We start from the raw sequence: 15,847 nt of genomic DNA on the forward strand, positions 1-15,847 counted from the left end.
GAGTTCGTAACTATCCTTTATCAGGTTATGGAAATTCTTTTCTATTACTAGTTTATTTTTTTATTAAGATTGGTAACTAATTTTACCTGATGCTTTCATTGGTATTTAATGTTATAATCACGTATGTTTTCTCCTGATTCAGTCATAATGGAATTATAGTGACAGTTTTGAATTGCAAAGGACTCCTCATTCTTGGACAAAACTCAATGTGTTCATGATGAATTGTTGTTCATATATATTGTTCAAAATATTTTATTTAGGATTTAGGCATACTCATTTAAGTGAGAGATTGACCTGACTTTAGCAAGTATTTCTTCTTTTTCTGATCTTGGCAGAGTTTGTGTAAGATTTATGTTCTGTTTTTCACTGTAAGTTTCAAAGAATTCATCAGAGAAATTCATTGGTCTTCCTGTGGAAATTTAATCAGATATTCAGTTTATTCATTGGTTATAGGACTATATAAAACCTCTGTTCTTTTTTTTTAAATCACTTTTAATGAGTTGTATGTTGCTTTTTTTTTAAATTTTTTTAATGTATGTATGTATGTATTTATTTATGGCTGTGTTGGGTCTTCGTTTCTGTGCGAGGGCTTTCTCTAATTGCGGCAAGTGGGGTCCAGTCTTCATCGCGGTGCGTGGGCCTCTCACTATCGCGGCCTCTCGTTGCGGAGCACAGGCTCCAGATGCGCAGGCTCAGTAATTGTGGTTCACAGGCCTAGTTGCTCCGCAACATGTGGGAATCTTCCCAGACCAGGGCTCGAACCCGTGTGCCCTGCATTGGCAGGCAGATTCTCAACCACTGCGCCACCAGGGAAGCCCCTGTATGTTGCTTTTTTTAAGGCTTTTCAATTTACTGCGATACCTTACTCAAAAGCTGCTTATCTTGTTTAGATTTGAATGTGACAAAATTGAAAGAGCAATAAAGTAGAGCTATATCCGGCGTTAATCCTAAGAAATCCTTTTTTATCCAATTCCTTTAAAATTCTTCACAATTAGTTTTTTTTCTGTTGTTGTATTTATGCCTCATCATTTAAATATGATTTAATGTGTGTAAAAATGCCTGTATAAATGGTGATCATTATTTCTAGGTTATCAAGGCAAATTGCTAGTAATTTACAGGTACTTGGACCTATGGTTTTGACTCCTGCTTTTACCTAAACTGATTAACACTTTGACAGAAAAAAAGTAAAATAATGATATATTTATTGCAAAAATATGAAATAATATTTAAAATTAATTTTTCAATTAGTTGAAGTGATAACGCAACTGTGTTTGCATATCACAGAAAACATGAGACGAAGGATGTCATCTGTACCATTTTAGGTTAACATCAAAGAGGAATCTTATGAAATATTAACAGGAACAGAATTAAAGTATGTATAGGTAATTTTTAAAGATTCTAATGTTCCCTGTAAAACTGATAATTGGATAGACATCAGCATTATTACTTCCCCAACATTAAAATTTTTTAAATGATTCAGAATTTAAATACAGTAACTTATGAAGTAACCAGGTCCCATTATGACTGACCACTGAAGGGTAGATTGCATGAGGCACAATTACATGAGCCCAAGTGCCAGCTTATTCCCGCTGCTTCCCTCAAAGCAATTTTTACAGGGAATACTAGTTACACGTATAAGCTCTTGATACATATTTTTCTTTTGACCGATCACTGAATTGTAGAGAAGGACACCATTAATCATCATTCTGATTATAATATAAAATAAAAGCAGAGTGAAAATCTAATATCTTTATTCAGAATATGGAAACAGCAATATTCCTTGAAATATTAAGGAAAATATAAAGTACACCTAGGTCTCACCACAATTACAAATTGCATCAGTAAATGTAATTGCTCTGTATTACAGCAATTACTTTAAACTGTTTAGCCTTCTGTCCATAGGAGGGTTTTGTTTTTCTAATAGTATCAGGCCATTAAATGTGCTGACCAGTGTTATCATTGAATTTTCCTTTCCTCCTAAATCTCATGACAATGAAAGCATTTCTGCAGAGTCTATACAAAGTCACAAAGTCACTAGGCTGGAGCTTGTCACCCAATAATAGACTCTGTCATTTATGAGTTCCCACTTTATGTCACTCCTGAAATGCTTTCACCTGAACCATTACTGAGCAACCTGAAATGTGGGGATAAATCTGCCACTGTGTTCTGCATACAATGACAGATCATCTGAGGGTGAAAGAGTCTCAGTGAGAAGAGAGCCATTTCTATCACACCTCCCCTCTGCCTATGTATATGCGTGCCTGAGTAGGACGAAACTCTACTTTCTTACAGAGTTATTTATTGGAAGCTGTTACTCCACTGCATTTTTCGCTCACAGTTTGACACTTCCTCCTACAATGTAGTTGCTGCAGCGAACACATCTTTTCTGTTGTAACTGCTGTCGGTAAAGGAGAGTTAATTTCCTTCTTGCTGATTCTCAATTTGAGCATCTATGTGCCAGGCATTCTGCCTGCATTTTGCATTCATTATTTCATTTAGTTCTCATGGCAGCCCTATGGAATGGATATTATTGCCTCCCTTTTAAAAAATGTCCAGGTCACAAACGTAGTAAGTGGTGCAATAACTATTCAACCTTGATTTTCTCTGATTCCAAACTCTCTGCCCTTTTTAATGGGCTGCATCTCTAGTGTTTGTGCACATAATGTATTATTAACATTGCATTTAAAAAATGTTTTTAAATCATTAAATATACATACAACTGCTAACTTAGATGTACAATTAAATCATCATGATAAACCAAACAATATATTCAGAAGTCAAGGTAATACCTTAAAAGCCCCTGTTTGTTCCCTGTCAGCTTCATTCCCTCGGGAGTAATAACCACTTATTCCAAGTTATGTGTTATTCAATCTCTCTTTTCTTTAGAGTTTTACTATCCATGTAAGATATATAATACGTATGTATGTATATATATTTAGTTAGTTCGTTCATTCATTTCTAGTGCATTTGTCAATTTATATAAATGAAATTAGTATATATTCTTTTGGGGCTTGCTATTCTCAGTTAATGTTATGCTTTTGAGATTCACCCAATTTGATTCATGCAGCTGCAGTCTATTCCATGGTTGATGGACATCTGGGTAGTTTTCAGTGTTTTACTCTTATGAACAAGGCTGCAAGGAAAAATCTGATTTCATGTCTGCAGAAGCATATGTGTAGGATTGTCTCTAGGATGTATACCGAGTAGTGGGATTGCTGGGTCATAAAACATGTGTGTGTCAACTGTATTAAATAACGCCAAATTATTTTCCAAAGTGGCTGCAGCAATTTGCTGTAAGACGAGCAGTTGCTAGGTAGTTAAATGAATGTGCCCCTTGCTCATATCTTTGCCAATAATTGGTTTTGTCCAACTTTGGAATGTTTACCAAATTGGTCGCTGTGGTTTTGATTCACATTTCTCTGCTCTCTAATGTCCCTTTATTATTCATGTTTTATCTGTGAAATCTTTGTTCATATATTTTTACCATTTTAAAATTTTGTTAGTGGTCTTTCTCTTACACACACACACACAATTTACTCACTCACTTATATATCGTAAATATTCTCTTAGAACACTAATTCTTTGTGAGTTATATTTGTGGAAAGTATTTTCCACTTTGGCTTATCATTCCTTTTCTCTAGACCAACAGAAGTTCTTAAATTTATAATTTTCTTCTTTTTTATAATTTGTGAATCTTAAGAAATTATTCCCTACCCAAAGCCATAAAGTTATTCTCTTATATCATCTTCAAAAACTATATATAAATTTCACTTATGCATTTAAGCCAATGATATATCTGGAATCAACTGTTGTTTGTGTTGTAAGATAAGCATTCATCTCCTTTTTACATAATGATAACTATTTTTGTATACCCATTTATTTATTAGTCCACCTTATCCCGCAAGAATGTATAAGCTCTGTGATAAATTTGATTACCACATATACATGACTATATTTCTATTTGGGTTGAGATTTCAATTATATAAATATATAGATCAGTTTGGAAAGTCTAACTGAAGAAACACAAAAAAAATGTTAAGCTCCTAAAAATGAAAAGTAGTAAAGCAAAAATACAAAGACAATGCAAGAATATATATTAAAAGATAATATATAATGAACCATTTGTTTTTTCCCCAGAAATTTGCAACCTTTAGTCAGTCTATAAAAATAATATTTCTATCAATTTTATAGGTCTTCTCTAAGGTTTTAAGGTTTTATTTTTTCAGTAAAGACCATTTTATTATATTTGATAAAACGTACTTTATATATTACGTCTGGTATATGTCATTCAATTTTTTTGCACAGTCTCAATATTAAGCTAAAAGTTTATTTTCCTAATTTACTAAGACTTTCTAATCATAAGATGATATATAATTGTATTGCCCCTTTTTCTGCAGGTATTGTCACAACCATATAGCTTCCTTTCTTTAATTTGTTAATGTTTAAAAACATATTGATCTATTTTCTGTTGTTAAATTAATCTAGGGGCTACTCTGGTGGTGCAGAGGTTGAGAATCCGCCTGCCAATGCAGGGGATACGGGTTTGGGCCCTGCTCAGGGAAGATCCCACATGCCACAGAGCAGCTAAGCCTGTGCGCCACAACTGCTGAGTCTGTGCTCTGGAGCCCGGGAGCCACAACTGCTGAAGCCCGCCAGCCACAGCTACTGAAGCTCATGTGCCTAGAGCCCGTGCTCTGCAACAAGAGGCCACCCAATTAGAAGCTGGGGCACCGCAATGGGGAGTAGCCCCTGCTCACTGTAACTAGAGAACACCCCTGCACAGCAACGAAGACCCAACACAGCCAAAAATAAATAAATAAATAAAAATTAATTTAAAAAAATTAATCTAGAATTTCTGGGAAACAAACAAATGGTTCATTATATATTTTAGTATATATTCTTTTATTGTCTTTATATTTTTGCTTTTACTACTTTTCATTTTTAGGAGCTTAACATTTTTTTTGTTTCTTCAACTCTCTGCAAGTATATGTGTGAGATATGACTTATCTCTAGACGAATGTTTAGAAAAAAAAATCTATTCTAAAGCTATTTGACTATTGTGTGGAAAATTCAGAATTTACTGATTCAGATTCTCTGCAGTTAAATTTCCATTTAAATTTTCTAGTTCTTTACATCTTAGTCAAATTAAATTATTCAGAGAATTTATCCACTTAATAAGTTTTCAAAACTACTAGCATACAAATATTCAATTTTAGCACCTAATATTTAAATTTTAATATCCTACTTCTGTACTTTTATTTACATCTTTATTCCTGTTACAGTTCATTTGTATATTCTCTTTATCTTTATTTATCTTGCCAAAGTTTATCTATTTGTCTCAAACACAACCCAAGCACTCCTAAGTCAATATATCATTTTAAAATAATTAAAAAGCTGCAGGTATTTAAAATTACTCAAACCAACAGATATAAAAAGAAAAAAGGCTGGAAAATAAATATTTAAATGATCACAGTTTCACATTTAAACAAAATAAACCAAAAATCTTAAGTAATTATAAACTATGTCTCCTGTTATGAATGATGTAATTCCATAAACAAAAAGTTCATCCTTCTAAAAATTGAGATATATAGTAAAAATTAAAGACTTAGTTTAAAACAGTGAACACTCTTTTGCTATGGTAGGTGAAAATATTTTTACAAGGTTTTGTTAGAGTGGTACCTCCATCTCAAGGCCTACCCTTATTTTTCTAAGATACTATGATAAAAGGGAGATATTTATTAATCAGCATTCCTTTAAGCAGTAGAAACTCATCATGGTGGCGGAAAGTGTAACATTTACTAATGGAAAATGTTATGCTTATTATAAAGCAAGTCATTTCATCCCAAATTTAAGAGTAATAAATATTATACCAGTACATATAACCTTTTTTTTAAACAATGTTTTTATATTATGCACCTTGTAGTAAAATTTTGAATCCCTTTTGAAGAAGGAAGAGGCATATCATTTCCATTTCTCTGAATTAGGATTTTATAAGCATACTTGCAGGAAGTAGTTACTGAATGATAATAAGTAATATGCTGTGGTGTATTAATGAATTCAGGAAATCATTTGCTTCTTCAGGAAAGTATGAATGTCTTGAAATTTTAAAAAATATTAGTAGAATAGTGATGAGAGAGTAAAGATTGAATTGCTTTGAAATGGTAGAGAGAGCTATTTACTTGACATTCATATGCAATAGGGTGAATATTTTAGTGTATTAAATAAATATTTTATCATCTGCAATCCTTGTTTAAAAAGTGTACATTGACCCCCAGTAAAAATTATACCATGGAGAAACTGAGATTATAGAGTTTTGTACATAAGGCAGAATTTTTCAATACCCCTTACATAATGTTTCCAATAACTCTTTAATATGTTTGCCACCTTAAGATGGAGGACATAGCAAGGAGAAAAGTGAGAAATTGAAGGAGAAAGAGAGTAAAGTATGAGAGCCCATTACTCATATTTCTGCTTCCTCACAATGAAACCACAAGGTGGGGTTTGGAGTTCTAGGAGAGGCCTCAAACAAATGGAGAAACCTGAAGCTACACAATCAAGAGCCTGAAAAACAGTGTCCAGGAGGATAGATTCGGTGCAGAGAGATGTTAGGTTTGGCAAAGGGAAAGAATAGCCAGTTGACCTTGAAACAGCACTATTACATCCATGTGATCTGTACATTATTTAGTGGATCTAGCATTTTCTTTAATTCCTGTTTGTGGACAAAGTACTAGTGCACCATTGAATGGCAAAGGCTAAAATATCAGGACAAAACTGTCAGTAGCAATGAAGTCTTTAATCTAGCACAGTGAGCTAGATTAAAGAGGTTTTGGTGATAGCACGGCACAGTTTAAGACAGCTGGGATTAATTATACCAGAACGCTCTCCAATCAAGGGAAGACAAAGCACAGATTTGCGTCAGAAAGCAGAGAGAATTTAGCGGGTACAGCTGGGATCTCAGGCGTCCTGCCCTCCACCCACAAAATGTAAATTTACGTAAGCCACAGAGCCGCAATCCCACTTACATTTGGAACATTGTTAGAGATGATATTTATCTAATCAGAAAGACAAAATAATTTCATTGAGCTAGATTTATCAATGTCAAAAGAAAACTAATAGCCGCCCCCAAAGATATCCATGTCCCAATTCCCAGTACAGGTGAAAATGTTACATTACATGGTAAAGAGGAATTTAATTTGTAGCTGGAACTGGGGAGAATGGCTTGAATGAGCCAGGTGTGCCTAATGTAATTACAAGTGTTAAAAGTGGACGTGGGCGGCAGAAGAAAGATCAGAGTGATGTGAGGTGAGAACTCCACCAACCGTAAAAGGCCTCTCCCCTAGAATCTCCAGAAAGGAACACAGCCCCGCTAGTACCTTGGATTTAGCCCAGGAAAAGTCCAAGCTACAGAAAGGTAAGAAAGTTTGTGTTCTTTTAATCCACTAAATATGTGGTAATTTGTTACAGCAGCCCTAGAAAACTAGAACAATGAGATAAAAGCATAAAGCAAAAATTTGGTTTAATTTCTTTGCTTCTTTTTCTCTGTATTCAATGAGGGGGTGTTTATGGGGGAAAAAAAATCAACTCAGTTATAGAGTACTAGAAAGAAATGTGTGAGTATACTTGCAGCTCTGCCAAACAGTTCTCAAAGATGGAGTGATGACCAAATTTGCGTTTCCTGATAAATCTTTTCAAGTGCCTAATGTAATTTGAGTTTTTTCTTACAACTTTAAAGAAATGATATATTTCATTTGTTCACTTCAAAATCTACCCACTCTATAAGTTCTACTCCTGTTATCTTTTATCTCCAGGCTTTTTTTTTTTTTTAATTTTAAATCTGAAAAGCAATTTCTTACTGATCTTGGATATCCAACTGGTTTCTGAAACTAATTATCTCTGATACTGAGCAAATTGCATTCCCTTCCAACTTGTTTTGGCACCAGTCCTTGTTAATGTCTTTGTTATTTACACAGCCATTTAATTTAAAACCTTGAGGTTATCCTTTACTAATAACTTTCTTCTTCCATGTCCATCTAGCCTACACGTCTCTTGAATCCGGCTTTATCCTTTCCTTCACCTTTGCCACAATCTTATTCTCATCATTTCTCACCTGGACTATTGCAATAACATTATAGTGGCTCTCTCTGTTACCGTTCTATTTCCCATCCAGACATCTTCATGCTCTTGTGAAGCTCCCCTTACAAAATCCTGTTTTTGATACTAATTTGTTGGCAGTCATCACTTTATTTCTGCTCCCTATTGACCCTAAGCCACAGCCACCCCTCCTCTACAAGTCACATAATTGTGACCTACTCATGTTGTAGTCATGTTCTTATTGTAATGTCTAATGAAGAGCTTGGAAAACTTCATGTGTCAAATAATATGTGTAAATAAATAAAGGTCAAAATAGTTGAAGCCAGCCCATGCAATAGTAATGGAGCAGAGAGATTATATGGTCTTTGCTGGCATTCCACTGACAGAGGAGGAAAAGGAATCTTTTCCTCCTGCAGCTGAAATTGCTTTAATCACCATCACCTGCTTGGTTATTACATCCAAGCCATTTTGACAAACTCACATTTGATCTATGTATTAAAAGACTGATAATTATTTTAAGAGGCTGTTGTTAATTAACCTAGGACAAAGGAGATTGAAATTAGTACATAAAAAATACACCTACTGTCCAACGACTTACCTATATCTTTAGTCCAATAGATAATTTTTAGTATTTTTATTGAAAGCAGTAGGTTCACTCAATCTATGAATACAGATATTGATATGATCCACTAATCAGAACGTTATCGAAATTCTTAAACTGACGTTAACTCACCTTTAAAAGAGTGTTCCCTGGGGTAAAAAAGTAGGAAAAGTACAACAAAGCAGTTCACCATTTGTTTCTGTCCTTAAACATTGTTCCACACCTGATTATTCCAACAGGCCATTATTTTTTCTTGTTTAAGTTTAATTTTATTTTTTTTTTCATTGGCGTGGAACCTGGGCAAACTGGCATTCACCCAGACATTAAATGGATCCTTGTTTATTTTCCCTCAGCTCTTTGTGAGGGCTAGAAAAGCACAATTGTGTTATAAAATGGTTGCCTTGTTGTTATAAAACCTCTCCTTTTATAAATTATACTGTGCCAAGTATTATACTGTCTTTCATATTACTTTACTAAGCACCAACATTAATATAGAGTAGTATTAAAAAGGCACATGCTGATGATAAAAAAGCTGAGGTTTATAATGGAAATGTAAGTTTTCTAGGCCACTCTGCGTATGCTCCCTTTAAAAAAAAGGGAAAGAGGAAAGTGTTTCTACTTAGGGAATTTGGAGATTCCATCCTTCTGTGAAGTGGTTGTGAAGATGACAGAAGACATCTACATCTATTCTTAGGTTGGGATGGTGTTACATATCAGTGAAATAAGCTAGTTTGGAGTGAAAATATATAGGTACTTTTAAGGTTCTGTACTTTGGGTAAAACTTAACACAATATGGTTTCCATGGAAAATGCTAATAAGTAGTAAATTCAGAAGTGAAGGGTTTGAAATTCCAGGTTTTTCTCTCCTCTTAAGATAAACTGCTGCTGAGTGCTTAGTTCTGGTTGCATTTTTTTGTTTGTTTGTTTTTAAGAAACTTTTTGCTATTGCTATCTTAACTTTAGAAATTCTTTTGATTGAGAAATAATGTTTTTTATTTTATTTTATTTATCCCTAATATGAGCCAACCCCTCTCAAAACGTTAGGTCATTCAGTTGCCTGTGAAGATGTGGAAACTTAGAAACTTTATTGATTTACCCCAGCCCCCAAACCCAGGAAGCAGCAGAGTTGGTCTCCAAGACTAGCTTTCTCAGCTACAAATCAGTAATCTTATCACTGCATGATATGATGTATTAGTTTCCTAGGGCTGCCGAAACAATATACTACCAACTGTGTGGCTTAAGCAAAAGAAATGTTTTCTTTCACAGTTCTGGAGGCTAGAAGTCCAAGATCAAGCTATAGACAGGGTTGGTTCCTTCTGAAGGCTGTGAGGGGAAATCTATGCCATGCCTCTCTCATAACTGAGTATGAATAGTATGCTGGAAATTCTTCACATTCCTTGGTTTCTGCTGCATCATTCAGATCTCTACCTTCATCTTCACATGACATTCTCTTGGTGGGCATGTCTGCCTCCGTGCCCAACTTTCCCCCTTTTTAAAGATTCTAATTAAATTGGATTAGAGCTGTTAAATAAAAACTGCACCAGACAAGATGAACAGCCAAAGAAAATTTTATTCAAGGATATTGCAAGAGGTGTCTAGACTATTATAATAAAGAGATTGAACTCAACTCTGCTGAGACAAATGACAAGAGAATTTTTAAGCTCTAGGCTGAGCTAGTGGAAAAGTACTGAAGGGGATGTTAGTGGGGAGACTGGCTACTGTGATTAGGCCATCTGTGTTTGCTAATTGAGGCTTATTGAAGTCAGGTTCCTACCCTCCCAACAGAGACTAGGAGATAGGGCCTCTGTCTTTCTTAATGATTACATTTCAAGGGGATGGCTCCCAGGTCTTTGAGAAAGACATTCTTGGTTATAAAGCAAGGTTATTTCAAGGTTAAAAAGCTTGGCAAGTGGCTGAGAGAGGATTTACATCTTAATGGGGCAAAGAAAGAACTTAACAGTTGCAAGCTTTTTTAATATCTAAAAAGAGAGAGGTCAAGAAACCTGTCTGAAGTTTAGTCAAGCTAAGCAGAACTGTTATGTCCCTCTTAAGTGAAAGCCCACCCTAGAGACAACATTTTAAATTTATTCCCCACATAAAGACCCTCTTTCCAAATACTCTCACATTCTGAGTTACTAAAGTTAGAACTTCAACATATTTGGGGGGGGGGGAACACAATTCAGCTCAAAACACATGGATGTGTAACTCACTAATAACTGAAAAGGAAGAGAAATATTTCTAAAATATTTTTGATTCTTGAAATATGATTAATAGGGCAAACTGAAGAAGTTTTATAATAGAAGAGTATAAATACCACTGTAAAAGTGAAAGCTATTTTTGATGCCTTATAAGGTATATAAGTAGAATTTTATGAAAGGAGTAATAACTAAGATAAGGGCAAGTGAGTAAAGTGTTTTACCCATTATAACTTAGATGACAAACAACTGTATAAAAACAATTTATGAAAAACATAAAATGTTGGGTTTTATTAAAGTAATATAAAAATATCCTTCTACAATAAACTTAGCCAAACTTTTCAAGATGAACAAATATAAACAAAACAAACAAATTGTATTTCATATATTTGTATAATTATTGTAAAAAAAATCAACTGAATTATTTTTAAAAACGTCAGGTTTTGCCCCTTAGAAATTCCAATTCAGAAGTTATGTGTATAAGATACGTAATTTGTATGTAATCATATCCCATGGGGTTATTATTAGGGAATTTTGAACAAAAGAAAATCCATAGTCCTTTAAAAAAAAAAAAAACAAATGAAAAAGGAATCTTCTGTTTTTTAAATGGTAAGAAAATGGATCAACTCTGGGAGAAGTTTATTTATGCAAAACACATCATGAACTTGTTCATGTCAAATATTGCTAAAGCTAGCTGGGAAATTTGAAAAATGTCTATTTCATGCAATAGGAAATTAGGAGATTTTCTAAAGAATGATGGTCTTTAGGACTGAATAGTGTAACTTCTGAATAATCCTTTCCATCCAACACATGTATAATATTAAGTACTTAAAATATGTTAAACACTAAAGCCGAAATACTGTCACCTCTTCCTAATGGTCTTCTGCATTGCTTGGTAGATAATTTAGAAACTGGCAGCTTTTCCATATATAGAAGCAGAAGATATGAGTAATAACTTATGTCATATGTCTGTGCATAATTCTAGTTTAATGGCTGTTATAATTGTGGGACATATATTTGTGGACTTATTTTGGAGCATATGTAGAAGATTAAAAAAATCCTCTGAAGTTGATCATTCCATGGGTCAAACCCAAGGGATGGTGCATATCTCTCAGCTCAGAAAATGAACTTGAGTTGGTGGTCCCTAACTTGGAAACAATGTGAGATAATCTCTTGAAATGGGTGGTTTTATTTCTTGGAGGCTAGTTCCACTGTGGAGGTAAAAAGATGGAGATAGACATATAGAGATGTATTGAAAACTAGGAAGTAAGCAAAACAAGAAGCTTGCAAAGTTGTACCACTCCTAAGGCCTCAGGAAGTTAATCATATTTTTTCCTGGACTTTCAAAGCATAAAATAGAATTGCAGACATAATCCAAGTTATAAGCATACCATTTTCTATAATAAAGGCATGTTACCATAAATTGAGCATTACCTAGTGAAATCCATGAAACGATAAAAAAAAAATACAAAGGATATTGAGGAAAAATTACCTTAATATCAGTGAAAGCCTAATGAAATCATGTAACATTTAAAGTAAATACATAAACCTCATTTTCATTACCTCCACACTTAAATTTTTGCTTAACATACTGAACTCTTAAACATCTAATAATGTTTATAATGCCTTTGTCATGTCTTTCCCTCATTTTTATTCAAAAAATTATGTTAGAAATTTCATCAAATGTTGTGGTCTTACGTAACTTACTCTCAATAATAACAGCAAATTTTATTGAATGCTTATTGTGTAAAAGCATCACTCTAAAGATTTTCCCTGTATTATCTTCTTTAATTCTTACCATTTTATTTAGATCCTCACAAATGAAGAAAATAACACATGGAGAATTTGAATGTCTTTCTCAAGGTCAAACATGTAGTTAATGTCATAAGATTCACAGCCAGGTGATCTATGTTTTGTTATGTCAGAGATCCTTAAACTTATGATGTTTTAATGTTCACAAGTATAACACACATATATATTATATACATATACATACTTATTTTGAAAAACACCCAAAATTTCAGGCAGGTAGATCAGTACAAAATTTTTTAATCTTAACCATTCTTAATACTATATCAGCTCATTACTGGCTGTGACAAAACAGCCTCTAAAGCTGTCCTAATGTAATTATGAGTTTACTAGTTGCAACTCTGTCTTTCCTTCAATAAGAAGTAGTCTATATAAAGTAGTATATATAAAGTATAATAGTAGTATACTAGAAGTACATGAGGGAGGCAGTATTACAGAGATTACTATACATCACCTGAAAGTTATATTGAAACATAAATTATTTGCCATACTGTACAGGATATATTTAGTGCCCCTAAAAACAATTCCCCATCCTATATGGAATTCATCAGTGAAACTGGCTCTGTTATCCTCTGGCAGTTTTTCTAGGTTTGACCAATGGGAAGCAGCAGATGCCTATAGGAGGGAACAAGAATGGTAAATCTGGTTATTTATCTACTTGACTTACTACCTATGGGGTTACCACAGGCTGATTACTGCCTGGATCCAAGAGCACAGCTTCTGTCAGTTGTTTTGATATAGTTCGTGACTGTGTTCCGGTCATGGCCCGCCTACTTGTCTCTTGAGAGCCAGGGATGTTAACAGAGCCCTGCTTTTGCCAGCTCCAAACTACTGCACTATTTCTGTGGGGTTTCTACACCCTGGCTTTATCTTGTAAATTTTTCCTTTATTAAACTCTTCTAAATTACAAAATTTCCCCATGCCATCTGTTTCCTGTAGGAACCCTACCTGATACCCACACTGTAATTGAAAATAACTTAATTATGGAATCACTTTGACTTTCCTTCAGACAAACATTTAAAGCATTCCATGTTCTAGTCCAGTATTATCCATCACTATATACTTCCATGCATTCCAATGTGTAATGGATTATTACTCAGTAAATAGTCACTCTTTTTCCCCACAACAATAATACCTCTTTGGACAATGTATACCTCCATGCATAGTGTATAGCCCACTATCTGGGTTTAATCACATAGCAAGATAGAGCCAGAGAAGGATGAGCAGCTGTGATGAAACCAGAGCTTTTAAACATTCTAGTGGGTTTACTTATTCTCTTGTGCTTCTGTTATCCATGATGCTAAGACAATGTCTTGGGTTTATGTTGCTCCCAGGGGAATGAGGAGACACAGGGAGCATACCTGGACCCAATTCACAGGGTCTCAAGAGAGGTATATGCAGTAAGACTGTATGGGATTAGCATAGTGACTTTAAAGACTCAGTAAGTGCTAGTTGTAATTATTACCACCTGATTCGAACATGCACTTCTATAAATATTTTTACTTAATTTTCTCCATTTGTTTGTGATAAAAGCCAACTGCAAAGTCACACTTGAATCTAAGTTTCTACAAGGATAACCTGTGATTTTTTTTTACTTGGGTGGGGGGAAGTCAGCATACCTCACAAATATAGTATTAAGATTTTTGCCTATGCCTCAAGGATGTCACTAGGAAATACATATTAATTACCTAAAGAACTTAATGCATTCCACTATTCAAGCTGAAGGGAATAACTAATTAGAAAACTGAAAATGGCATACTCGTATCTTACCTTAAATGTTTGTCAACAGCCTCTAATAATCACGGCATACCTGACACCTTCCCCTTTTCCCACTCCTCTACCTGCCCTTGAGTCTCTGCCAAACCACAAGTGATCATGGCTGACTCCCTGGCTATAGCAAGCTCTGAATAAAGAGTCTTTGCATTTCTCAAAAAAAAAAAAAAAGTTTAAGGTAATTTGAATACTACCTAGTACCTATCAAGTTGGTTTAGTAACATAAAATGTTTATTATGTGAGCATTTCCTAAGAGTGTTTATTACTATGCTTGGTTTTTGATCTATAAAGAAGACTAGAAAATGGTCTCTGCTTTGAAGGGACATCCAGTCCATTCTGGAACAGAGTTACCTGAGTAGATTGTTGTAATTCAGTGTAACGGATTTAGTAAATGTGAACTATAAAAGCAGAGAACAATGTTCTAATCCCTTAGTATTGGCACAGTATTAGTTAATCTGATTTCAAAGGCATGTATTATTCTTGGACTTGACTTTGCATTGCTTGTATCTGCTTTAAAAATTAAATTACATTACCTTTGCAACTTCTCAACCTTCCTCAACAGATTTAGGTATTCTAAGTTACAGTGAAAACAGTGCAGTCAGCTTTGAAATGCCTAACATATAAGTAGACCAATCACAATCCCTAATTATTTGAACTCTCCCTATCCTGGTCTTGACTTTTGGTGAAAGTATATTAATATCCATTTATTTTATGGTCCTTAGCCCTTTGTTTATATTTCTTTACAAAGCTTACATAAATTTCTTCAAGTATTTATTGCCACTACCATGTTAGACAACCAGTATATAAAAGTTTACAAGATAGATATAATGCAGTCTATATTCTAGTAGGGGAAACCAACATTAAAATACAATCTTTTGACTACATTTGTGAAAATTACCATAGAAACACACAGGATATTTTCTACCAGTTTACTTTTCACATTTCTTTATTTGATCTTCATTGTATATGTGGTTCCATTTCTTCACTATACAAATATGTCATAAGCAAACCGTTCATTTACCTCAAAGGAAAAGAAATGACTCTTTAGTTACTTCCCTATCTCCCTGCTTCCCTTCAAACCACCATCAGACTTGCTGATTCTCTGAACACCTTCAATGCCTAATTCATTGGACTTCTTTTTTTCTCCAGCACTCCCTGGAAGTCACTCTTACTAAAGCAACCATGCCTTATGATTTTCTCAGTCAGTGAGCACTGATCTTTAGGATTTAGGTTACATATGAATTCCCATGTATTAAATACAATTCAATCTTTTTGTTTCTAACTCAAATCTCAGTAGAATCCAAGTACATGAGAGAAAGTTATAACAGCTCCAATCAGCTCTAGATTATATTTGAAGATGAAGTTACTTGCAAAAGTAC

Source organism: Balaenoptera musculus, chromosome 3 (assembly GCF_009873245.2).
Source record: "Balaenoptera musculus isolate JJ_BM4_2016_0621 chromosome 3, mBalMus1.pri.v3, whole genome shotgun sequence".
Lineage (NCBI taxonomy): Eukaryota > Metazoa > Chordata > Mammalia > Artiodactyla > Balaenopteridae > Balaenoptera > Balaenoptera musculus.